Genomic DNA, 18,519 nt, shown 5'->3' with positions numbered 1-18,519 from the left:
ACAAAAGACTCGCAAGGCTTTTTCGGCGATTTCGGGAAATCGCACCGCCGTGTGTGCCATCCCGCCGGTGACTTACATGTTCGCCGGCGGGATGGCGGGTCATGGCAACTCGGGGAGATTAGTCGCCCGCGAACAGGGAGTTTTGTCGCGGGCGACTAATCTCCCCCGTGTGCCAGAGCCCATACTCAGCATGCATTTTATCAAGAATACAGGCTCCCACAGGCAGAACTGCCTCTGATAAAAGTTCTGCTTTGTTTGAGCTGAGCTCAGGAGAGTTGGTTGGGAGAAAAAAATTGAAGCAGACAGCTAGAGCTGAGTTTCTATGGGAACCAGCAATGCCATCTCTTCACTGGCTGCTAGACTGGAGGGTGTGTTTAGTAATCTGAGCTTAGAACATCTGAGCATGCCCGCAAGTCAGAAGTCAAAGCAAGTTCCTGAGGGAGGGGGCTGAGTGGGTTACAGGAGGAGAATGAAATCTAAGTGATTAAGGGAATGCTGCAGCCTTACTATTAACCTCTTTTCAACCAGAGTGACAGGTATTGAAAGATTTCAAAGAGGCTGTTCACTGATTACATTTTCCTGTGTGGGGTTTACATGTCCTTTAACCCCTGTTTATGCTGACAGACAGATAGATAGATAGATAGACAGACAGACAGACAGATAGATGCTGTTGAGGTAGCTGAGATAAACAGAAAGATAATGTCATCTGACCACAAAAAGCCACAAAAACTACACTTGTTCATTCAGTCAGATGAAAATGAAAGCTGCTTATACAGGAGAAAAATAGATGGTTGCTGATGTGCTTTATCTGCTATTCAGAAAAGAATTCCCTGGTCAGTCATGAGGTAACCAACTGTGTTCTGTTCATATTGATTGTAATTATGCCTAATGCCAGTCATCCTTTACCATTACTTCTTCAGGTATTCTCATCCAGCTAACACAGATTTAGGAGAAGAGGAAAACCGTAGGGTAGAAGGTTTAAGGATGACAGATATTAAGAAGCATACAAAGAAACATGTCACTAAAAATCTATCAAATTAAATTATTAGGTTCGTTATATATTGTATTCTCAGTTAAATATATTCTGTACTTTACTGTATTTGTCTTGAGCTATTATTAGGGTAATAATAATAACTTTTAGAGCCATGTCAGATCAGTCAGTTTTTCCCGCCAAGCAGCAAATACCGATCTGCTTTGTTCTTCCCCTAACATCAGTGTGCACTGGCAGGCACTACATTGCAAAGCCCAAGCCCTTTTACTTTAAGAGAGAGTCAACAGGTTTAACCTGCAACAGTATCAAAAGTAGAGACAATATTTTAGTCATCTAGTAAGCTGGGGTCCATTGGTTCCATTGGTGCATTTATGGTGATCTGACCTGACATCTGTAACCCTATTTTGGCTACGGTTGTACTTTTAACACGCAATCACCTGCGTGTGGCGCTACAGGAGCCCTGAGCCCCCGCTTATTATGGGGGACAGGTGTAATATAAATGAATGGCGTGCCTCCACCCAGGGCAGGTATAGGTAGAACTATATGTCTCCTCCCTGGGAAAACTCTATGAGGTCCTCCTTGGACCCGGACTCCCAGCAACTCCCGGTACCTTGCCCCTCCCTTGGGGTAGCTGCTTACCAGGCAGTTGAGGATCCTCAGTATATGAACCACCAAGACACTGGTTAAAATGGTGAACCAGATGAACTTGTTTATTGATGCAGGCAGAACACTTCAGAGGATGTCACACAGACGGCTCAAGTCACACACTCTCTCTTTGGGCTACCCCCGGTACTCCCGCCGGATGCTTCCACCTAGGAACTCACCCCGGTCCACGCGTAGGGCCCCTTCACTGGGAACACTCCCAGGTGCTGACTTGGCTCCTCTTACTACACACTACAGGACCTGAACTCCAGCCATGAGTGCTGGGGGGTCTTAACCCCTCTCTCTCCTGTCGGGGCTATCACTGCCCGTTCTCTCTAGCCTGCCTGTCACTCCTAGAGTGACCTGTTACAGTACCTCCTGTACTAGAACACAAGCCTGTTATACGCTTCTTTACAAGAAGCAGTCCCAGGACGAAGACCTGCTGAAACTGGGTGTCAGCCCTTTTTATACTTTTAGCACAGCGACATCTAGTGGTTGCTGTTAACTTGCAGGGAAACTCCCTTTTCACACATAAACACCCAGGACCACCTTTAGGTGTCCAAATCTCATAAGGCCACCCTCATGGTGCCTGTCTAAAGGGGAACTAATCCTGGAGGGGCCCAATTCTTTGGGGTCCCTACACATCCTTTTTCTGTAACAGAGTCAGCCAACACAGATAGGCTCCCAAAGCACATCCCTCCACTCCTACCGACAACTCTTCTTTACCTCTCTCCATCTATTCCAACCACTCCTCTTCCCACTGACATTTGCCACTTCTGTTCCCCATTACTCCTCTCTTCCCCACCTCAACACTCACTGCCACTGATGCACAGGTCCATAGTTAGGCTTTTCCATCCTTAGTATCTATAGATGAAGAGTGTTTTGAAGCTTATTTCTCCAAATATTTGTGCACCTACACATATTCAAATGAATGGAAGGGGACAATATAGAGGATTTAAAACAGGTGCTACATCTTCTTTACGATTTTGTCTTGAGCAGTGAAAAACGTAGTAGTTTCTTAGCACTGCTGTTTCTAGGATGGAACCAGCTTTGTTTCAAGTCAAGTTTCTGTAATGCATGTTAAGTCATAGGGTTTAATTAGATTCACCATGACAGCTGGCTTATTCCTTATTGATCTGGCATTACAAAAACAGTTCTGATGGGACAGGCATCAGCATAATATGTTTACTTTTCAAACTCAAAAAGGCTTTCCTGAAGCAATAAAAGGTAACAGAAAATGGCTTGCATTCAGCAAGAAATGTCCCCAAATGTCAGAAATTGTTCAGTTTAGTAACAAAGTCCATATAAATGCGTCCATTCCATAATGATATTTAAAGCTAGATTAGACAGATTTAAATATAGTCCTTAGAGGAGAGCCAATGAAACCGAAAACTGCAGTACTTATATACTCTATATATTGGAGTCTGTAAATTACCCACCAACTTGTATTATATGATCTTTAGGGCAGGACATCCTTCCTCTTGTCTTTTAAACACATAGTGCATAACCTTTAATGCAACTGTATTTCATTATTGTACTGACCCCTCTTTGTTTTATGAATGTATTGATTTACTGTAAAGTGTTCTAGTGCTATAGGAAATCTAAATATACATACATGCATACATACCTCTGTTGGTGGCAAAGAGGGGGGTGACGGGGGGTACAACTGTCCCAGGCCCCATGAAATCTTCCTCCATAAGGGGGCCCAGTCTTGTTGCAATTTCTGTAACGTCTGCAAAAACTGTTTAGAAAACTACATAACTTGCCTAGAAACTTAAGTAACGTCTGTATCAAGCAAAAGACATTGCAGAGAAGCTTTGCAGGGACAAACTCCATTGACCACCAATGAAAAAAAAAACAAGGTAAATTCCACCGCCCCAATGAACTGACTGACTTATTAGCACATTAATTATTTATTTTAACTATTTATATAAACTGCTCATTATAGAGTAACATCAGCTTTTTATATTGGGATTTATTTACTGAATTATATTAGCATCTTCTACATGAACTTTGCAGCAGGGGAATGACTGGTTATTGGGCCCCACAGCAACATCATTGGGCCCCTATGCTTAATAATAATAAATTATATTATTATAGCTATTTTCTCCCATGGGACTCAAAGTGCTTAAAACATTATGGATTGAAAAGATGTTTCCTTGAATGTTCCTGATTCTGAAGAACGAAGAGGACAGGAGAGTATATGAGGAATCAGAATTTCTTCCAGATAAACTGGGACTTGATTACTTAGAGATTTAAAGACAAGAAGGCAGATTTTGAAGAGAATTGAAGAGAATCCTCCATTTACTTGGAAGCAAGTGTAGGGAATATAGAATTTGTTGTGGTGATGTGGTGCATTGCAGTAATCCAGTCTTGAGAATACAAAAACATGGATTAATTTTTGCATAGCTGGATTTAGATCTTGCAATGTTACTGAGATGGAGAAAGCTGATCTGATGGCTGCCACCCCATGTTTGAGGGAGAGATCACTACCTAGTATCACACCCAGGCTGTGTACCTACTCTGACCAATCTAGATTTACACCCCCAAGTTTTAAATCTGTTGGCTGTGCACCCTGCCATTTTATCAGCCTATGCCCTCCTATTACGAGTATCTCTGTCTTGTCCAGATTTGGTTTTAGCCAGTTTAGTTTCATCCACACTTGCAGATCAGATAAGCACCAATTGATGTGGATACTTTGTGGAAACTGGATCCCTATTATCCAGTTTAAAGGACAGGTGTTGGGTATCATCTACATAACAATGATAAAGATGATATTTCCTAGTGGCAGCATATATATGGCAAATAGCATTGGTGATAAGATTGAGCCCTGTGGAACCACATAAGGTAACGAGTGTAAGGTTGATATGTGTAAAGATGAAGACACATGAACTAATATTAGCAGCTATTTGTCACGGCTACAAAAATAGACAATGCTCATAATTTACTGATAATTGTCTCTACATGTTTTTTAGCAGAGGCAATTCTCAGTATTTTCTATTGCAGAGTATTTTCTGACATTTAGTAGCTGTGACAAGTAGCTGCTACTATGTAGCTCGGTGTGTCTTCACCATAATAAGGGACCTTTTGTGACCTGCCTGACAAAAAGGATTGGAACCAGTTGAGCACTGTACCTTCTGCAACACAGAATGTTTTAAACAACTATGTTTTGGTCTACTCTACAGTGTCAAATGCAGCAGAGAGATCAATAATGATTATGATGGAACACTGTCCCTTGTCTCTAGCCATCAGCAGCTCCTTCAGTATGCAAACCAGCCTGGCTTTCAACCTATTTCTATTACCTTTCCTAGGAAGGGATGATTTTAGAATGGTTTCCAGTTGATGAGTTGTGGTCCATATTTGCTAGTCATCAAACTGCAGGCCTGGGTTAAGCTCACAAGTGGTTGGGCAAAGTACTTTTAGGATTTCACTATTTCTTGCTCATTGGATGGCTTATTGAATGTTATCTGTGTTTCTCAGAAATGGTTACCTACCATCCTGGGACTTGGGAGTCTTAATTTCATCCTAGATGGAAATCATCTTGCTGGAAAAGTAAATCACAAATTCCTCATCCATCTCCTGCAAAAACCTCAGATGTGGCTGTTGCATAGCTTCTCAATGCATTTGATTCACAAATGAAGGCAGGAAGGGCTAAGCAGTGCTAAGCACAACTATACAGAAGTGCAAAGAGTGCATTTTGAAGGGAGTATACATGTGGTATCCGTTATCCGGAAACCTATTATCCAGTAAGCTCCTTATAATGGAAAGGCCATCTCCCATAGACTCCATTTTAATTAAAGAATTCAATGTTTAAAAAAAATGTTCTTTTTCTCTGTAAAAATAAAAAAGTACTTTTATACTTGATCCTTTCTAAGCTATAAATAATCCTTATTGGAGGCAAAACAATCCTTGTTAATTTAATGTTTACATTTTTTTAGTAGACGTTAAATTTGGAGATCCAAGTTATGGAAAGATCCCCTTATCCAGAAATTCCCAGGCCCTTTCCATTCTAGATAACAGGTCCCATGCTGACAATCCATCCTACGCTTAAAAAATCTTCAAGTTATGCACCTGGAAGTATTGAATCCACCTGGTTTTAGGCAGACACAGTTGATATCCGTGAGACTTGGCTACTAGAAGATTTTTTCAAGCGTAGGGGCTGATTCTCAGCCTGCACTTATCCACAGGCTGCCAATTCGCCCGTGTGCCCTTGCCCTTATGTGGAAGGTCTTATCTAAAGAGTTGTAGTAAAAATGAGAGAGTGACTGGCCCAGGCTGGGATACAAAATAGGCCTTGGCAGTTAAATTACACAGAGGCCCAAACAACCCCCATAGCCAATTAAATAGTTACTATCTATGGCATCTTACAGCAGCCCCTCTGGCAGTTGATAGAATCCACAGATTGCCAGTCCAGGCCTGGCTATTGATCTACTCTGCATACACCTTGTGTCATATTAAGGTGGCCATTGATGGGCAGATTTTAGCTTCCTGACAGCTTATCTGCCCGTGTGTGGGCACCTCTGACAGCCCTACGCAGCCGAGATCTGGCATAAAATTGGCCAGATCTCGATCAGACAGTCCTGGGTCTGACAGCGCCTATGTCTGCTGGTTTAATTCGATATTTTGGCCCTTAGGTGGGCATATCAACGAGCGGATCTTGCCATGGATCTTACAGTGAATCTTACTGTGTATGGCAACCTTTAGCAGATGTTCATAATATGATTTTGAACAAAATTTATGATTGTTTTTTGGGTTTCACATTTTGTAAAATTAAAAATGAATAGCTAATAGTTAATTTTTGGTTTCAGGTGCATAAAAAGAAAGATAATGCTTCTAATACATTGAATTTTACTCTATAGATGTTTAATTGATGAACTACACAATAAGAGGCCTTGGGTTGATGATACTATAAACTGTTTGACAATAATCTAATACAAATAATGCACTGTGGGAATTTAGACAAAAGCAAAACAATGATATATCTATGCACTCTAACGCAGTGATAACGTTAAAACATGAACTTCATTGTACCATGAATAATTCTTTCTCTTGTCCTGACAGTAATTATTTTGTGTTGATATCCTCTAGGAGTTTTTCTACTTTATATTCTGACATGTTTAGAACTTTGTTGAAAGTTGACGGGATTAAATGTCTTTTTCATAATAAAGTTACATTTTTAGAAATAAGCTTTCTGAAATTGCTTGTCTAAATAATTGAGAATAGATTTAACTAAACTAAAAATTAATTAATAACATTTTGCTAACACAATTAGTTCAGCTTTAATTTCAGTATTATTACAAGGTAATGAGGAAGAATACTGGCAAATATCAAATCATACATTGATTTAAAACTGTTATTCCATCTGTCTTCAAATCTTTTATGTTTCTGTGGTATTCAGTATATGAAATGCATTTTTCACACAAATATTTTCTGAAGATGGCAAGGGTGAATTTATTACTTATTGGAGTGTATACTATATATACGGATTGGAGTGTACCTGTGGATTTCATATGTGAATGATTAGGCCTTTTAAAAAAAAAATGCTGGTGCTTAGTGGAGGAGAAGGACTCACATATTGGCTACAATAGCAGGACTCAAGATGTACACTGATAAGTATGCTAATTAATGTCCACATGCGATGTAACCTGATTACACAGACTGTTACCTGCACACTGGGAAAAGGCTATTTGCCTAATATGTTTGTTTGTTTGTTTTTTTAAATTACACTGGTGCGCAATATTTTAATGAATTAAACATTTTTTAAATGTTTTTATAATCCATACTATTGGCTCACCACTTTTTTTCTGAAAGTTTGATGTTTACATGTTAATCATCTTAAAGCTTGGGTAACAGAACAGGTTAACCCCAATCTTATAGGGGGTGATAGGGAATGGGCCCTTGATCAATGAGAGACATTCTGGATGTATGTTTTGAATACATTCATTCTGACTGGGTTTAACAAGTATTGTAATGTGAAGTGTTTTTTATAACTACTTTATGAAATTTAGTTGCAATATCTAATAGGGAGGGATTTTTTGGATGTATATACTAGGTTTGGCAGATTTATTGTATATGAAGTGTTCTACTTACTCTTTAACATTAATTAGTTACATTGGTGAAAAAAGACCAGTTGAAAAAAGACCAGAATCCATCAAGTTCAACCCTTCCAAGTGAACCATGCACAAACAAACCCATACTGACCTATCTATACACTCATATACAGACCCATACTGACTTATCTATACACTCACATACAGACCCATACTGACCTATATATACACTCACATACAGACCCATACTGACCTATCTATACACTCATATACAGACCCATACTGACTTATCTATACACTCAAACATAGACCCATACTGACTGATCTATACACTCACATACATAAACCATATATACCAACATCAATACTAACTGTAGATTTTAGTATCACAAAAGCCTTTTGTTATCCTTCCCTGTTTGAATAATAGCTGCTTTTTAGTATTACTAAGCTCATTCACAAGGTGTAGCATGGGTTCAGTTTTTTTCTTATTGAATACACTATTCCAAGAAATCTGATGTTGTATGTATGTCCACAATCAATCAATCAATCAGTCAGAACATGGGCTTAGCAGGCAGGATAAATGGAGGTAAATTCCACATGAAGCTAAAATGTTAAGAATAATTATTTTACAAAGGATGCTGACCAGGCTATCTTCCTTCTGAATTTCCCATGAAGCTCAAATGTTGTGGGATATTAAATGAAAGGTTTGTAACAAAATATGCATTATGAAGGCAAGCAAAAACTAAAACACGGGCCAAAGTTTTGAAATTTTCAATGTTTAAACATATTACCATAATTTTATATTATACTTCTAACTGAAAAGTTTAAAGGAAAAGTAACACTAAAAATTTTCAAGTAAAAAATCTATTCTACCCTGCCCCAATAATTGCCCTATCCTGCACACCATTTAGTATTTTGAATGCTTTATTAGAAAATACCTGATAAAACTTGCCTTCCGGTCATTTGAAATAAGGCGATACGGCAATGCAGGTCAGAATCCACTATGCAACAATCGATTGATCAATCCTAGCCTGACTCCTTCCTATACAGAAGCAAGGCTAGGATTGATCAATCGATCGTCAAGCATTCAAAATAATAAATGGTGTGCAGGATAGGGCAATTATTGGAGCAGGGTAGAATAGATTTTTTACTTAAAAATTTTTAGTGTTACTTTTCCTTTAATTCCAGTGTACCTTTCTCTCACTTCACCTTTTTTAAAATGTACTTAGACACCCATTTCATTCAAAATAAAGCTAAAAAATTTTAAAATGACATTATTTTGTCTGGAAAAACAGGCATTTACAAAGTTTGTACATTTCTCAAGGTTACAGGGCAGGAACAAAAGCAGATATATATAAAATTAGTATGACTGTTAGACACTTAAACAAGTTATGGGTTGATTTTAAAACTTCAAACATGCTTCAACATATTTAAGAAAATTTTTTAAATCCACAGATCTCTAAAAAAAAATATCAGACAAAAGGATTGCAATTTATTTATGGAAGTTTCGTAATTATGGCTAAAAATGTCTAATGTCTCTAACCTTATCTAAGACAAAAGTATGGTAAATTCAAATAATTAAATGCATATCACAGTTTCCCCAGTTAACTTTGTGTACTACATAAATTCAACTTACTTGTACATATTATCTACTGTATGTAATAAAAAGATAAGCATCACAATGCATTTTACATTAGTGATAATTGTGATAGGAAGCAATGTAGCCAGAGCTCTTTAATGAATACATATAAACCTATTATACTAAATGTTGAGTTGGTTAATTAAAATAATTATTTGAAAAGGCATAAGTTTATAGTGTATTATGAACTGCTACAGCCTAACCAATGCATTGGTTAAGGAAAATATGAAAAACTTTTAAAAAGAAAGATATAAAAATAAGTATTTTACCATTAACCATTTCTGGTAAAGAGAAATAGAGAGAGAATATGTACTAATTCACTCAATCAAAAGGGCATAGGGATTACTGGTGTTACGGAGAACACCTTTAGAGGCCTACTGAACAGTTTGATGCCCAATATGCATAGATATACCAAAGTCTGCGGTATGTACTCACCCCAAAATGAAAATAGCGCAAATGGATTTCTCGCCTGCCAACTAAGCTTTTGCATACAGAGCCCCCTGACAGCATATTATGTGCTGTAACACCCCCTAACTATACATATTTTTGGAAAGTACACATTCTGATGAATTCAAAATACGTAAAGTTACACAGGGCAAAGCTATGCTAAAAACAGATCAGGAACACTTGTACAGCGATAAAAATGCAATAAAACCACAAAAATTTTGCAAATCAGCGAAACAACAAAATAAGTCACACGACAGTGTAATTAGTGGTCAGAATATCTGATCCAATAGTCACGCTGTCAAAATAAACAGTTTTTAGGGAAAATAAACTAAAAACGAGTGGTAAAACGGAAAAAAAAAAAATAAATAATACAAAAAAAAGGTTGTGCATACACCTGTACATATGTAAAAGTAGTGCGACAGTATGTAAGTGTGTATATGAGTGTATATAAGTGTATATGAAAAAACAAAAACAAAAAAAAAAAGTGCTAAATTGTGTGCTGTATGTAAATGTATGTAAGTGTGTGTAAGTGTGTAAATGCAAAAAATAAAACACACACTTACCTGTCCAGAAGCAAGGATCGCATGGCTGGTCGTCCTGCTGCGGTCCTGGTCAGTGGGCCGGCTCTTGGGGGGGAAACAGGAAGCAGGAAGCAAGCAGCAGACGCGATTGCGTCTACTGCTTGAGGGGGCAGCCCTGCGACGAACGCGCCGCAGGGCAGACATGACAGCCCCCCCTGGCTTGTTTTCCAGGGGGCTGTCATTGCTAAAATCTTTATCTGCCAAAAGACGTACAGTGTACGTCAGCAGATAAAGCCTTTTCCTGCAACGACGTACTCTGTACGTCGTTGGAAGTTAAAGGGTTAAAGCATTGCTTTGCAGGTATACACAACAGTATATTCCCCTTGTAAGCAAGGAGAGGCATTGCAAAGCATAACCTTTATGGCTGAATAAAAGTGTTAGTGTCGAGGTTGGTAAGAAAAAACATGTTTTTAAAGCATTCAAGTTAGCTGGGACAGTGGAAACTTTCATCAGGTACAAGGAAGCAAATAAAGCATGCAAAAAAGCTATCAGGCAAGCTAAAATAGAGATGGAAAGGGGTATTGCAGCTAGGAGTAAAAAGAATCCAAAATTTTTTAATTATGTGAATAGTAAAGAAATGAAGCAAGAAGGGGTGGGAACCTTATTATCACGGGGGGGGGGGGTAAGTTGGTTGATGAGAATAGGGAAAAAGCAGCTAATGAAGGCTTCCCTTTTAATATGCCCAGTTCTAGTAATTTAGCTACTGACGCATGGGTCACTCGGAAGGAAATTCAAAAGAGACTTGAACATGTAAAGGTAAACAAAGGTCCAGGACCGGATGGGATTCATCCCAGGGTATTAAATGAGCTTAGCGCTGTGATTGCCAAGCCTCTTCACATAATTTTCAGGATTCGTTGAGGTTTTGCATGGTGCCGAGAGACTGGCGAATTGCTAATGTGGTGCCGTTGTTTAAAAAGGGATCCTGTTCTCATCCTGAAAACTATAGGCCTGTTAGTCTGACATCAGTAGTAGGAAAGATTTTGGAAGGGGTAATAAGGGATAGGTTACTTGAATACATTGCAGTTTGCAATACTATAAGTTTGTACCAGCATGGTTTTATGCGTAACAGATCTTGCCTGACTAATTTAGTCGCCTTTTATTAGGAGGTGAGTAGGAACCTCAATGCTGGAATTGCAGTTGATGTCATCTACTTGGACTTTGCTAAAGCGTTTGATACAGTACCTCACAGAAGGTTAATGATCAAATTGAGGAATATTGGCCTAGAACATAATATTTGTAATTGGATAGAGAACTGGCTGAAGGATAGATTACAAAGAGTGGTGGTAAATGGAACATTTTCTAATTGGACCAGTGTGGATAGTGGAGTACCGCAGGGGTCAGTCCTTGCTCCTTTGCTTTTTAACTTGTTTATTAATGACCTGGAGGTGGGCATAGACAGTACTGTTTCTATTTTTGCTGATGACACTAAACTGTGCAAAACTATAAGTTCCATGCAGGATGCTGCCGCTTTGCAGAGCGATTTGACAAAATTGGAAAACTGGGCAGCAAACTGGAAAATGAGGTTCAATGTTGACAAGTGCAAAGTTGTGCACTTTGGTAGAAATAATATAAACGCAAACTATCTACTGAATGGTAGTGTGTTGGGGGGATCCTTAATGGAGAAGGATCTAGGGGTTTTTGTAGATAACAAGTTGTCTAATTCCAGGCAGTGTCATTCTGTGGCTACTAAAGCAAATAAAGTGCTGTCTTGTATAAAAAAGGGCATTGACTCAAAGGATGAGAACATAATTTTGCCTCTTTATAGGTCCCTGGTAAGGCCTCACCTTGAGTATGCAGTGTTTTGGGCTCCAGTCCTTAAGAAGGATATTAATGAGCTGGAGAGAGTGCAGAGACGTGCAACTAAACTGGTAAAGGGGATGGAAGGTTTAAGCTATGCGGTTAGACTGTCGAGGTTGGGGTTGTTTTCTCTGGAAAAGAGGCGCTTGCGAGAGGGGACATGATTACTCTGTACAAGTACATTAGAGGGGATTATAGGCAGATGGGGGATGTTCTTTTTTCCCATAAAAACGATCAACGCACCAGAGGTCACCCCTTTAGATTAGAGGAACAGAGCTTCCATTTGAAGCAGCGTAGGTTGTTTTTCATGGTGAGGGCAGTGAGGTTGTGGAATGCCCTTCCTAGAGATGTGGTAATGGCAGATTCTGTTAATGCCTTTAAGAGGGGCCTGGATAAGTTTTTGAACAAGCAGAATATCCAAGGCTATTGTGATACTAATATCTACAGTTAGTATTAGTGGTTGTAGATATAGTTTATATATGTGAGTGTTTAGATTGGTAAGTATAGGTGTGTGCTGGGTTTACTTGGATGGGTTGAACTTGATGGACTCTGTTTTTCTGCTTTTCAACCCTATGTAACTATGTAACTATGTAACTCAAATCAATATAAATACAAATAATTGACAAATAAAAATAAATAGTTGGCAATTATTTTGTTTATATTGGTTTTTTAATATTTAAAACTATTCACTCCACTATGTTTTTCTTCTTTGTCATCTTTTATAGTTCCTTTCATTTGCTACTTGCCCTTTCTACCCCCTTACAACCTCTGTCTGACCTAGAGCCATGATCCTTACCTTATTAAAAGTGCAGGGATTTCTAAGGCCATAGAAGAAGTTAATGTTTCTAACCAAATTTCAGTTCTGTCCTTCAGCCAAACATTTTGTCACCAGCTCATAATTGCTTGAGTTCCAAAAAAAGTTGATCATCTGCCCTGTGTACCCTTAACCTTATAGCACCCATGTACTCCTTTGTTTAGCTCCACTGAGAGGCATGTCGTTAGCCTCTGTGCAGCTACACTGAGTGGATTTCATGTGAAAATGCAAATTTTCCCATTTTTGCACCAAAGGAGCAAATGGGAGCAGATTTGTAGGCAGAGTGCCATGTATGGCACTGCCATGTAGGCAGAGAAAATCAGATCACCCGCCACCTTGTGCCCCTAGCCTTACTGTTCCAATTCAACACAATTCAGCAATTTACAATGCATCAATGACACAGCAGCCTGACTTCATTACCAGGGACCAACAACAACCACATAAGGAATCTACTTTCACTAAAGGAGTAGGTTCAATAATAAAACAATGTAAAAATATAAGTTCCACATTAAGACAGAAAGCAAGTTGTTAAAATTGTTACTTATGCCCTCTGCAGTGGTCCCAGTGATCCTCAGGGATAATAATACATCGTACTACAAGTATGAGACCCCTTATTCAGAAACCCATAATACAGAAAGCTCTGAATTGCATGAAACCCATTTAATGCAAATAATTATTTTAAATGCTTTCCCAAGCATTCCGGATAATAGATCCTTTACCACCTCAAGGCTGAGAGGAGGGAGAAAATATACATAAAGAATCTCCAGTCTTCAACCTCATGTTAAATAGTATTTTCCCACCAGGACCTTAGATCAGGCTTTACTTTTATCAAAAACAAATATTGCCACAATTTACAGAAAGTAACTGTTAAGTTGGACTGTATCTATTATAGTGAATCTTGTTTAAATAGAATTTTACTGACTTGCATTTTAGTTGGAACATTGACTTTTTATGCAAATTGACCTTGTAGATTGCTAGTTTTTCCAAGCATTAGTTCAAAAAATAAATGTGATCCTTGCCATCACCACTCCCCCACCCATTTTGTGGGTAAATCTGACACATTTCCTTTGCTCAGAAATTAACAAGTGCTAAGGAAATTATGCATTGCTGTGTATTCCTCCAGCAAACAGAATCTTATAATGGCTTGTCAGAATTCTTGGACTTAAGGTCTTCTTTGGAAAGATAGGGTTACACAGGATTTATAAATAATTCAATGTCTGAACCTTTATCAGCGCATTTGCAAGAAAGTTTTCTGCTGGCACAGTTGCTCTGAAAACCATCTGTTATTTTTCTTGTTGTCTCCTTACTTTGTGTGTGTTACAGCATGAAAACTGAAAGATTGTAAAGAGCTGAGTAATTACATTGTGATGAGAATTTTTGCCTTTGGACACATTTTTTTAATAGATAAATTAACAGAAAGCTCTGACTGTAGAATGTGTATATTGATTGCTTGTTAGGTTTTTTCTAAAATGTGCCAGTGTAAAGCATTTGCTATTAAAACATAGCATTTTCTTATTTAAGATCCCACACAAATGTCCCCCAATAGTTATTTTTTTCTATTCCCACTCCTCCTATGATTTTGAAGTGTACCAAATTGAGCGAAGAAGTATTTACACCCATCATACTGACTTGAAACGTGATGGTGTAACTGAGTGCCAGATTCATCACATAGTGTATATCTAAAAACAGAACGTTTTGGTTCATCAGCAGTATTACTGGGATGCTTTCACAATGCCATGAAAAGATACACATTGATCTTGATAAAGTTGACATGAAGTTTACATGTTACTTTTACATTTCTTACTCTGAATAACCTGAAGGATACAGGAGGCTGATCAAAGCCAGTGGCATAAGCAGACCTCATGGGGTCCTGGGGGCCCAGACCTCAGGGTCTGCTGGCTCTCTGGTAGAAAAGTGGGCATTTAGAAGCAAACAAGAAGAGGGTCAGGTAGGGTTTGCCCTCCTTTGCCCAGTGCATATTCATTTATAGACAATGCTACTGGATTTCCAGATTTTTGAATGTCAAGGAGAAGGAAAGGGTTAATCCCCAGGGGTGTGCCAAATGTTAGTTTTTGCAATCATTTACACGATACCGATTACTGCACTGATACCGGAAACTGCACTGGTCCTGGATACTTTTGCAGAATCTAATCTGCAGCAGTCTTCTTCCTCTTCTGTCTTTTTTTTCTCCAAGCATAGGGAAACACATGTGCAGTAGAGTGAAAAACTTGGCTTATTTGTTAAAGTTCTACTGTGCATGCACACCCCTGCAAAGAAGCAGGAAGAGGATCGCTCGCTTGCATGTAACACGGGCCGGTACAGTTTTCTGCTAACAGGAGCGCTGGCCTGGGGTATTTGGTAAGTGATCACAATTACTGGTGGGTGCCTTACGTTTGGTACCCACAATGATTAACCCTTGCCTTCTTATTTAAAGAGGGATACACAAGGCATCAGTCTTCCAAAAAAACTTCAGGGTTGATTCACTAAGTGAGATAAAACGAGCCTTATTTATACCATGCGTTAAAAATGTTATCGCGTCTTAAAGCACGATTCACTAAAAGGATATTTGCATTAATTTAGACGTGATGCTGTTTGCGTTATTTAAGTCGCGAAGACTATTTACGGGCGGTATTTGATGCAACGCGCGCTACTTGTCGCGCGCGCTAATTAACGCACTTGTGCTACTTATCACGTGCATGCCATATTAGCCATACACACCATTACGTTCGTAAAACTACTTTTTTTGAAAATGACCATTTCCCTGCAACCTGGAGGCTACATCACTCTAGGGCCAACACATACTTGAATAAATCACACTGCAAAGGCCATATTGTGTTGCCAAAAGCTCATGAACTGTACTTTTCTATAAATACCGCCTGCCCCAAGTAGGTGTTAATTTTCGCAAAGACTAATGCGATATTTATTGCGTCTAAGTGTTTGTGAATCATGCGTTAGTATTATTTATGTGTGAAAATTTAATACATGTGATATGCTACTTAATGCATGCGATAATACTGCGTCAATTTTAACGCAAAAAAGCATGCGATAAGCGTTATCGCACTTTAGTGAATCAACCCTTTTACGTTTTAAACGCCATGCACACTTTAACACAAGGTTACCAGATCACTGGAATAGTTGATGAACTGCATTGACTGTAAACTGATTGCATTGGCAACAGGAAAATCAGGTTATTTTTTAAGATTTTATGTTCAACTAGAAAACTATATATTTTAGCCTCCTCCTGACAATTTTATGCTGGGACACAGTTTTAAATAGAGAAAAAGGCTAGGACAATTGACATGTATGGAAACCCTTATACAAGTTCCTAGCTTTAGAGCTACCTTAAGATATAATATTATTGCTCACTCAGTATTCTTACATGATTCATTAAAGGTCTTTTCCCTTCAGTATTAATTAATGCCAATAAGAGATAATGATGTATAAAGTATAGCTGAAATACAAGTTCCAGAAAAAATGACCTGTGACATTTGCAGATATATGTACTTGTCGTTCCCATGGTTTAAGCACGATTCCGTTTTAGAACAATTCTTTATCTTAACTCACAAATAAAATTCAATTTGTTTCAAGTTGATTAGAATGAAATTATTAGCCTCTTCATATAAGAACCATTGTTTTTTGTCTATAGCAAAGTTTGCCGAAAAGTCTAATAGCATCAACACAATTTCAAGCATATAATTTTTAAAGAGCAAGAACCTACCACCACATATAGAATACCAGTTACATTCCTTTTTTTTATTTTTGACCATTTAAAGTTTTTAATAATTCACCATCTTTTGTCTCCCTGGAACAGCTCTGTGTGTGTGTAGGGGGGGGGGGGGGTGACAAACTCTGTAAACTGTTATATTTAATTTATTAGGTAATGCATGTCTTATCTGTGACTCTGCTGAGCATAATCTTCAAAGTTGCTGTTTTAATTGATACAATAGTTGCTTACATTCCAACTGCAACTAATATATTTATATTTTTATATTTATATTTTTGTTTTCCACATATGCGCTCCGGCTATTTATATCTGTGAACAACTGCAACTAATGCAGCAAATTGTAATGGTTCTAGCTGCAGGTGTCTCTTTGGGTCCAAACAAGCAGCAGGATTTAAGAGTGTTGGAGGCAAGCCACCCCAGCAAGTGTTCCTTCATTTTCTGCATTAAGTGACAGGCCCCACCCCATTGTGCTTTTGTCCAGTTTGCCAGATGGCTTTTACTGATACCAGCCAGACATTTTTTCCCATACATCCATCAGATTATGACATCTATCTGTGTGTCTGCATGGCCCATGTCTCTGGTGGATATGTTGTAGTTGTAGTGGTTGTTGCAAAAGTGGCAGAAAAGGGGGAAAATTTCCACCAGTTTTAAGCATAGAACCCTCTCCAAATGACCAACCCTCCTCTCTCTCTCTCTCTCTCTCTCTCTCTGGCTAAGGAATTTTACCAGCAGGGTTACCAAACAGTAATTTTCCCGATATTTAATATTACTTACCTGGGGATCACTCCTCAGGGAGCTTTAAATATGGCCTACTATGTAGAACAGATGCCCTGACCAACCTCTCCTCTTCTTTGCTGTCTCAGCTGTGGACAATAGCTAGGATGTGTGGGTGGTGCCTGCCCTGGCTCTGCTTCCTCTGCTCTCCTTTATCCTCTTCATCAGGCAGCCTTTCCTGAACCTGCCTTTTTCCTCCTTCTGCTAGCAAATTCTGCTGGGCCTTAACCTGATCCTCCGCCTCGTGCAACCTGTCCATGCAATGTATGTTTGAGCAGGAAGCATGCCATGCCAATGTACGCTTGAGCAGGGAAACCAGGGGGATGATGTCATTCATATAATGACCCTGCTAAAAAAAAACATGGTCTGCTCAAAGGAGTTGAGTACCACAAGGTTGAACATATATGTGAAGCAATGCACATGTGTTAGACAGCCTTGATGGAGGGTGGTCGGCAGGTTGCATCCATTGTCACAGGCCACATAACCTACTTGGAGCTGTCAGGGAATAAGCCACCACTGGACATCAGCCTGGAAGCTTATTCCAGTTTTCATCTGAAGGAGCTGTTGTTTACATATCAGACCCTTGACCATACACCCACACCCAGCATGTTGCCCTGCATCTTTAGGCCAATAGCCTGCTGCAGTCCCATTAAGGGACCCTCACAGACATCACCTTCTGCTGCTTTGACATGCCATATACTCCTCCTCCTCAGACAGTAATGCCCTCATACCTGTCTGCACCTCAAAATGATCCTGGGTTTCTGGCTCCAAAAGTAGCACTGACTCCATGAAGTCCTCCAGCATTGAGGTGGCAGTAGGGAAAGCAAAGGCAGAAGTGGCACTGATGACCCATCCATGAACCTGCTTACTGCAGGCAGTAGCAGCAAAAGTGTCCTAGGTCAACAAGTCCACTATTGCCTTTGCCTGCTGTGGGGGTATGGGTCGCCCACTTGTGAAAGCAAAATAATCTGGCACAATCCTACAAGTGGGCAAATCATTTGGCTGGATGGTTCAAGGGCTGCATGTCCACAACTAGCTCCACAACCCCATCAACCCTTTC

Source organism: Xenopus tropicalis, chromosome 5 (genome assembly GCF_000004195.4).
Source record: "Xenopus tropicalis strain Nigerian chromosome 5, UCB_Xtro_10.0, whole genome shotgun sequence".
Taxonomy (NCBI): domain Eukaryota; kingdom Metazoa; phylum Chordata; class Amphibia; order Anura; family Pipidae; genus Xenopus; species Xenopus tropicalis.
The sequence above is the reverse complement of the archived record's forward strand: the minus strand, read 5'-3'. Positions refer to the sequence as shown.